Source organism: Mauremys reevesii, linkage group 6, assembly GCF_016161935.1.
Source record: "Mauremys reevesii isolate NIE-2019 linkage group 6, ASM1616193v1, whole genome shotgun sequence".
NCBI classification, from domain to species: domain Eukaryota; kingdom Metazoa; phylum Chordata; order Testudines; family Geoemydidae; genus Mauremys; species Mauremys reevesii.
This window is the reverse complement of record NC_052628.1, coordinates 81,042,515-81,051,405: the sequence shown is the minus strand read 5'-3', so window position 1 is coordinate 81,051,405 and position 8,891 is coordinate 81,042,515. Positions and strand designations below refer to the sequence as shown.

At 38.5% G+C, this 8,891-nt stretch overlaps 1 long non-coding RNA gene across 1 annotated transcript; it reads left to right on the top strand.

The window, feature by feature from the left end:
- Positions 1-2,870: 2,870 nt before the first annotated feature.
- On the top strand, positions 2,871-7,702 carry LOC120407404. Its single transcript, XR_005599943.1, has 3 exons — positions 2,871-2,949; positions 4,019-4,181; positions 7,295-7,702. It is a non-coding gene; the product is annotated as an uncharacterized LOC120407404 (long non-coding RNA).
- Positions 7,703-8,891: the final 1,189 nt, after the last annotated feature.

The window sequence follows — 8,891 nt, the reverse complement described above, 5'->3', positions numbered from 1 at the left end:
TGCTCATCCCAAGCTCTGGCCATCTTTATATACATTACAATTCCAGTGTTTTGTTTTCACCTGACTCAGACAAATTTTTTACTTCAATTCATTGAAAAGTCTCAAAAAATCTCGTTTTCTGTTCAACCTGCAATTACATTTCTCCTCCACCCCAACCCAATTTTTTTTTAATTACCAACAAACAGAAATCCCATGTTTCTCCCAGCTCTGGTTAAAAAACCTGCAGAATCAATATAATCCTAATCAGTTCTTCTTGCTGCTTGTAGTATAGTATTATAAAATTACACATGTATCCTATTGTACTACATATATAGATTTTTTTCCCCATGGGATTTGTTTTTAAAGTAAGTTTTGACAAATGCACAAAAAGCAACCATTTAGATAATGGCAAAAGGTGTGTGGTATTGGGGATCACACTGGAAAGCCACTCAGAAAAAAAATACACAAAATTATTCTCCAAAATGTTGTAGTATTAAGATTTCTTCACTTCATGAACTACAAGATCATAAAATTCACCAGTGACAGATTCTCTTTCTTTCAACCAATTGTTCTTGAGCCCAATTTAATAACAAACTGAAGGTGTACTTCCAGCTGAACAAAAGCTGCTCATACTGTCACAGCTAATGCTGCTGCTACCATGGTACCAGCAATGACCTCATCCTCCCATGACATACATTATAAAAATGTGGGGCATGTATTTCTCAAGTGACAGATGGGTGCATGATGCTGAAGACAAGTAATTCTTCACTGTGCTATTTTCTTATCAAGGATTTTATTCTGGGCTAAATAAAACAGCCATTCTTGATATGTCTTCTGTAACTCATCATAAGGATACTGCCAACATTAGCACTGTGTTGGGCAAATCTTTAAAAGCAGTGAACCTTAGCCTGGCCAAATGTTCAGCATTTATATAAGTCAATGCATCAGCAATGCATGGGAAGGCAGCATGACCGTGTGCTTAAAATACCATATGTTTATGGAACTCAATGTGCCTGTCATTTACCTCCTCTTGCTAACATGAAAAGGTGGCAAAGTAGCACTAGAACATTCTGAGTTGGAAACATGCCAGTGATCTGTTTTGCCACTTTTCTAAGGCAAAAAGTTTTCAAAACTCCCAGGATCTCTGGCATTTTACTGAACCTAACATAGTTCTGACATGTGAAAATGGTGAGATTAAGTGATAGCAGTTGTTAAAATTGACTCAAAACTTCATGTCATGCTTTCTTATAAATCTGACAATAAATATAAAAATTCCACAGTGCACAATAAAAGACGCTGGCTGAAAATTAAAAAAAAATCAATAACCTTGCTGCTTTCTCTTAAATATAGCAAAGTATGGAAGGACAGCAGGAAGAAAAAAGCAAGTGACATCTGCGTTAGATATGGAAGAAAGGCACAGTATCTTGCAAGTTTCCCTCTGCACCAAAGCCCAATCAACTTCAGATCATCTGAAGATTAGAACTTGCACAGTGGTCACAAGAAAAAAGCCTCCAGAGAGAAGAAAATACGATAGATATTATCCTTCAGGGATCCTTCTGAAAAAAAAGATATGGTCTTGCAGTCAAGCTCGTCTGCACAAGAGAGGAAAACTAAGTTTCCTCTTAAGTTAAGCATGTGGCTTTTCTCCTCTAGTCTAAGAGGATTAATTTTCTTTTGCATACTATAAGCACACTAAGTAGAGATGGGTCGAACTGGCAGAGTTTGGATTCTGATCCAAATGCAGATTTGAATTTATCCAAAGTTTGAGACTGTTTGAGTGTGTGACGTTCGCTCTGCCCATTACAGAAATACAGTAGTTGCCAGATGCAAAGTCCAAATCCTGATCAAAACACAAATTGTGCTCTGATCAGGGGTTTTGGTTAGAGCCCCTCTAATATTAATCACTTTTCAAGACATACTTTTAAAAAGTATTACTGCTTTGCCTAAGGTACATACTTTTAAAGATTAGCAAAAGAAAAATATAAAGTATCACATATAATGTCTGCAAAACAAATAGTGACATCAGAAAATAGACCAATCCCTTTGATGCCAATGGTGAGTTGTGTGTTCACAAGTGATGCAAAATTAGATCCTTTAAATTAGGTAAAATACTGTCCTCTTATGGAAAGGTGGCATGACTTTGTGCATGTTCTAGTCCCCACCACTAACAGCCTCCAGAAGAAACATGAACAAAGCATGTGTAATAAAAAAATTGAGGCTGGATTCTCCTCTCCCTTACACCAGTGTAAATCAGAAGTAATTCTGTTTAAATCAGTGGAGTTACATCACTGCAAACCCTACTTACAGGTGGAGATCTTGCTGTTTTGAACGTCAGGGTGGAAAATGTTTTCAGCATCCTGACCCGCCCCAGCCCCCTCCCCAAAAGCAGCCGAGGGCAGGAGTAGCAGGGAGGGGAAAAGCCAGCTAATCAGAACAAAGTGGGGTGGGGAGGGAAAGCTGAGTGGTGCAGTGGTATGGTGCCCCCAGGAAGTTGGCATGCAGGATGACCCTAAAACCAGTCCTGCTTACGTAAGAAGGGAATCAGGCCCTTGATATTTCAACATAGATAAAGATGTCTAGTAACAAAACTTTTTAGTGATATCAATGTTCCTGCAGGGGCCAAATGACTGACACACTCATCAATGTCTGTGAGAAAGGGAGTTGGTAACCATGGTAACCCAGCTAATGCTAGTTCTGTACTTGAAGAAATTAAATCTTTTGAAAATATTTTGAATACCTCTACAAGTGAAAAAAAAAAGATTGGCAAAAGTGAGGTTAGATCTGAATGAGTCTGGATCCAAGCCTTGCTTAAATGGAAAAAAATGAAGAGTTTGGAGGATAATGTAACTGAGTCACAGAGAAGTACTAAAGCAAATTCTAGAATGCTCTAGAAAAAGTAGTAGTTAACCCAGAGAATATAAACTGGTGTCAACAAGACAGGATATTGAGTCTGGAAGAAAGGCATTCAAGGTAATATCCACTCCATTCTTTCCACCCACGGAGGTGAATGAAATAACACAAGCAATTATACCTATCTAATCTTTGTCAAACAACATATAAATTGTACTTGTTCTTATACAGTTTACAGACAGCCTGCTCTTAAAAAAATTAAAACTGTGTCTCCATTCTGAAAGAAGGGTTTTCTAATCTAATTACATTTATCAGCCTCTCAGCTGAATAAGAGGTTGGTGGTGGTGGGAGTTTGGGAGCAATCATTCAGAGGGGTGGGTTTGTTGTCCATCAGTAGTTTGGGATAGGCATGATGCCTTTACATAGCTTTTAATGTTTAAATAGTGCTTGTCTTTATTATTTCTTTGTACGTCTTTGTTTTTAAGTTTGAGTAACAGCAGAAACGTAGGCGTCTGTAAGTCTTTCAAAGGGAAATTCAGTTTCTTGACCATGATGATGCTGGCTTATTTTTATTATACACTAGTCATATTGAGACCTTTCCTCTCCTCCTGCCTCTGAATACACATCATAAAAGTGTCAACTTCAGTTTATTAAGGGGCCAATTTTGCATTTCTTATACTGACAAAACTCCCTTTGAAATCAAAGTCAATTTTGAATGAGCAAGGAATTCAGAACAAGGCGTGAGAAGCCAGTGGGATTTCAGAGTACAAGAAGTCAATGGGAGCTGAGGGCATTCCGCCCACATAGGACATGCTCAATAACTTCTGAGAATAAAAAAAAAGATTTGTAAATAAGCAAAAATATAACTTTAAATATTAAATTTCAGTGGCAGTTCTGTGCCTGATGCTCTTAGGCTTCTTTGAAAACCTCAGCCTAAGTCAAAGGATTTGCACCTACTTGTTTTAGTAATGGATTTGGCTCTGTTTTTTGATCTCTGTGCTCTTTTATAATGAGGAAAAGAAAGGGTCTCCAGAACTTAAACCTAGTCCTGAAAGCTACAGATGATGTTATAAATTTGATGGAAATAAATTTAACCCTCCACAAAATTTTAGAGCCAGTGTTGGGTAAATGATGTTATGAAATTAACAAAAATGTTTTTAGAAGTTGGGCTCTATTTTTACATCAACAGTTATATGCACCTGCAGATGAGGTAAGAAGTAGTCCAGATGATCTAAACTGAATGTTCAAATAATTGTGGATGCAAATTGTGGATGAAGGCCAGGTTGAAAAATTGGCCCGAAGTGACTAGAACATTAGGAATGCAAGTATCCAGAGCATGAAAGATCTTACAGGTAAGAGCCAGTGACTTTCCGACTTAAAAAGAAATGTAGTTTAAATGTAGGCAAGTCAATAAACCCATAAAACTAACACAATGCATTGAAATTGTTCTAGTACAAGAAGCTCAGAAAATAAATCTGTTCTTAAAAACTCAACCATTATTCCACAAAGGAAAACCTCAATCAGTGTAATTGATTAGGAACACATTTAACAGTGAAGGTGTTAGCCATTGGAACAAACAATCAAGGTAAGCAGGGGATTCTCCATCTCAATGTCTCACATCAAGATTGGTTGCCTTGCTGGAGGATACGCTTTAGTCAAATTAGTTATTGAACTAATACAGGGATAGCTGGGTGAAATTTAATGGCCTGTGATAAACAGGAGGTCACAATAGATGATCCAGTGGTTCCTTCTGGCCTTAAATTCTGCCAGCCTATGAACTCATCAATTCCTGAAAAAAAAACACCAGAAATAAAAAGTATCTTGGGAAACCTAGAAGGTTGGCTTAGTTGTCCCTATAGATGATAGACTCTGGATGAGTATATTCTCCATTATCGTAAACTTATTCCTAACTGCTGTCTTCACTCACAGCCTGATTCAAAACCCACTGAACTCAAACTCTGTTTTTATCTTCTGAATAAACCCATGTGGAATCCAGCTGCGAAATACAGGTTTAAGCTCATCAGATATTGATGATGTGTTCTTGCCAAGTATGCGTATCACACTCTACATTCTTCTTCATGTATCATGGTTAAACCATTTTGGTTCAGAAATGAGCACTTTTATTTCTTCTATTTGAAATGTCCCATTTCTCTTATCCCTCCAATGCTTGTCTTGGGGAGCACTTATGTGCTAGACTCTGAATTTGAATGAGGAAAAAAACTTTAGTTGCAATTCTCCTCAAGGTGATTTTAAATAACTGGAAGGACATAACTCAAATTTCATATGATGCATGGTTAAACCTGGTAATCAGCACTTATAAATGTGAAAAGCCTGCTGCCCTCAGGGATCAAACACTTTGTAATTTTTTTTTTTAAATCCCCTATTAATTCCAGCACATAATTGTTTGAAAATATAAACCAAATCATGTAATTATTGTACTGTATATACAAATGGATCTGTATTTGCACATATACATCCTACAACTATAGACAGCTATTCTAAAATTATTTTTCCACCAATGTTTAAGCTGTAAAATATTTAATGGATATTTTTATTTTATTTTTCCAACAGTTAAATACTCAAATCAGAAAATATCAAAATTAAGGTTCTATGAGCAAGCTTAAAAATTCAGTCTATTTTGCATATGCAGTACCGTAATCTTTAATTACTTGACTGCTTTCTGTTTTTCAGACAATATAATCTAATAACAATGTTTTTCTGCATCCTTAGGTACACCTATCTAGCATTTTGCAGTGCTCTATATATACCAGATAACGTCCATAAATATCCTTTATATGCATGATGTGCAGTGGAAAAAGCAAAGACCCCAGCTCATTCACTATGCACCTTACAAAATTGTGATTCTAAAAAAAAAAAATAATCCAAACAAGATCACATTATATATACAGGTCTGTCACAATTTATGCGCATTTAACATGCGCAATTTCAGCTTTACGCTGTATGGCCGGAGTCCTGGGGGACGTGGCTTCAAGTGGAAGAGGCGTGGCCTCAAGATTTAAAGGCCCTGGGGCACCAGCTGTGGCTGGGAGTCCCAGGGCCTTTAAATCACCTAGGGTGTTCCCAGCTGCACAGATGGCTGGTAGCCCCTGGGGTGAACTAAAGGGCCCGAGGCTCCAGCCACCGTGGAGCTCCAGGCCCTTTAAATGCCGGCCCCAGCCCGGCTGCCAAAGCTGCGGGCAGGATTTAAAGGGTTCTCAGGGCTCCCCACCACAGCAGAAAGCCCGGTGGAGCCCTTTAAATCCCACCCGCAGCTTTGGCAGCCGGGCCGGGGCCGGGGCCGGCATTTAAAGGGCTCCTCTGGGCTCTCTGCCGTGAGCTGCAGGCTGGGATTTAAAAGGCTTGGGGATGTAATTTTGAGTGTACACGGTTTTCGCTTTACGCGCTAACCGCGGAACGGAACCCCTGCGTAAGATAAGATTTGCCTGTATTCCTTTTTTTTTTAAACAGAAAAACTATTTGAGATACTGTTTGAGTGTTTGACATTTTTTTAAATTTTAGAATACTAATTGTATTGTTCGGCCTGCAAAGCGAAGTCCCTTAGTAACTTTGGGGCAGCTCCTTGGCTGGTATACATTCTCATAGCTCCATTAAAGGCAATTTACACCAGCTGAGGATCTCATGAGTCTAGATGGGGACACCTCAGAGGAAGAGAAAATGTCATGTGCTTGAAAATCTTGAGATATCCCAAACCTCTGGAATCAGATACCTGGGCAAAAAAAATGCCAAGCAGCTGGAGTTTCTAAGTTTTGCAGGTGTGAACAGAGCTCTTAGGATGCTGACAAAGGATGATGTAGGTCCCATAAAAGGCCAGATGCAGGGAGAAGGTGAATAGGAAGAGACAGTTGAGCAGTATTTCTCTGCTTACTAGCAGGAGCTGCAGGTTCTATTATCTGTTTCTCTTCTGTCTGGCCTTTCCTGGTCATAAGTTTGGAGTGGAGCTTTGCTACTATGAAGCTAAAAAGCTCTGCAGGAACCTCCTCAAACCCAACCTTGTCCCATTCCCCGCATTCCCTCAATCCTCTGTAGCTCCTTTTAGGGGTTCTGCAGAATGCAAGTATCTCCAGGACACATAGCCAGCCTTATAGATAGATAACTACATAGAGATATAGTTTGTGTATCTATTTGCATTTCTGGTTTCTCATATTGGTTTGATGCATTTGGTCCTATTGAATAATCTATGTAGCTAGATTTTACATTATTGGTGGTGATGCTTTATGACTGAAAATGACCATTTGAATCATTTCTGCTACCACCGTTATACAATTGCAAAAACTCTTATACAAGGTAAATCATGTAAGCGGTCTATAGAAAAGTTACAGTCTATCAGATATGATTATCTTGGTTAAATTCATGTATCATCTTTGTATCTGAAGTTATGATAAGTATTGGCTATGTACTTGTATCTTACACATGTGTTGTATTCCTGATTGACACCCCCAAATAGATTTACATCAAAGCTAGACAGCTATGTGTTTGATGGCCCATTAAGGACACTTCGCTCTAACAATGGGCCATTGAAGAAACTCATCCCACCCAGTAGGTCTTCCTGCAGACATCTCAGACTCTGAGGGGCCAATGGCTATCCCCGGTGATTTAGCAAAACGTGCAAGGGCATGTGATATGCTCATGTGACCCTGACTCCATCTTGAGTCAGTAATTTTCCAATAACAGAGGCTATGGACTTTGGGATAGTACACTTCGATGCACATGGCAGTGTATATAAAAAGGCACCTGAGACATCACCATTTTATCTTCATTTCCTGCTTCATTTCTTTGGACTTGATATCTAACAAGGAAGCTCAATACAATCTGTTTGGGTGACTCCAGAGAGACTTTTGCAAGCTAGCAGTTTATACCATCACTGCTACAAACCTGATATAAGGACTTTGCAATCACTTGCATGTATATGATTCCTTAATAAATTTATAACTCTGTTCTGTTTATATTATTAAATTTTGGTTTTAGTTACTAAAGGATTGGCATCAGCGTGATTATTGGGTAAGATCTGAGTTATATATTGTTCTGTAAATTGCTGATCCCTTGGGATTAGAAGTACTCTATATCTGATTAAATATATCTGATTTCAGTAATCATTCATCATAAAGTCTACTGTCTGGGCAGTGACCCAAGGGCTGGAATGCCTAAGGAGACTGCATTTTGACTTCTGTTTAACCAGTGTGGTGATACAGAAGTTCACTTCTGTTACTGTCTTAGTATAATCTAATGATAGAATAACCACCAGTTTGGGGTGTACATTTTCTGTATCTTCTTGTGGAACTGGTTGTTTATTACAGTTAATTGAAACATTTTTAAACTTTAAAAAAATCTCTCATTTAAATGAACATTGGTGATGATAGGTTATCATTCCAATATTCTGGATCTAATCCTGAATTTTAAGTCAATAGGATTTCTCACATAACTAAGGTATGCAGGATTTGGCCTTGCAAGTATGAGAGCACTGAGAGAGACAGACACAGAGAGGGAGAGCGCTAAAACTATGTGAAGTGTAATTGAGTCACTATTGACAGGAGAAAATAGATCTGCTGCTTTAGCAGAAATGGCAATGAACTTGTTTTGGAAGCTGTAGCAACCTCTCTCCCCAATTATGTATACTTGTTTGTCTGTGTCCCATTAGAAAACAGAGTACAGAATCAGATTACTGGCTCTAACACTGTATGAGGCACATCCAAGGTAAGTGATTAGAACTGGCACCCTCCCAAACTCAGGGATAAATCACTGGACTGATTTTATGCTGGGGCAGCCAGAACTTCAACAAATGTGCTTATGCCAGCCAAAAAATTGACTGTTTTGCATTTGTAGTTCTGTTCAGTTTTACAAAACATCTGAATGACAAAACAACCATTTTTAGACTCTTAAATCATCTCCTTTGCAGCCCTAGTCTCTAGTTCAAGTAGTTGTTTGTCCAGTTCTAGATGCCAAGGCAGATTTCCCCAACTGCAATCTATTGTGCTGCCTTAAGTCCTTAGAATGCACCTTTCCCTCCCTGCCTCTAGTGAATTTGATTCTTATCCAGGCCAATA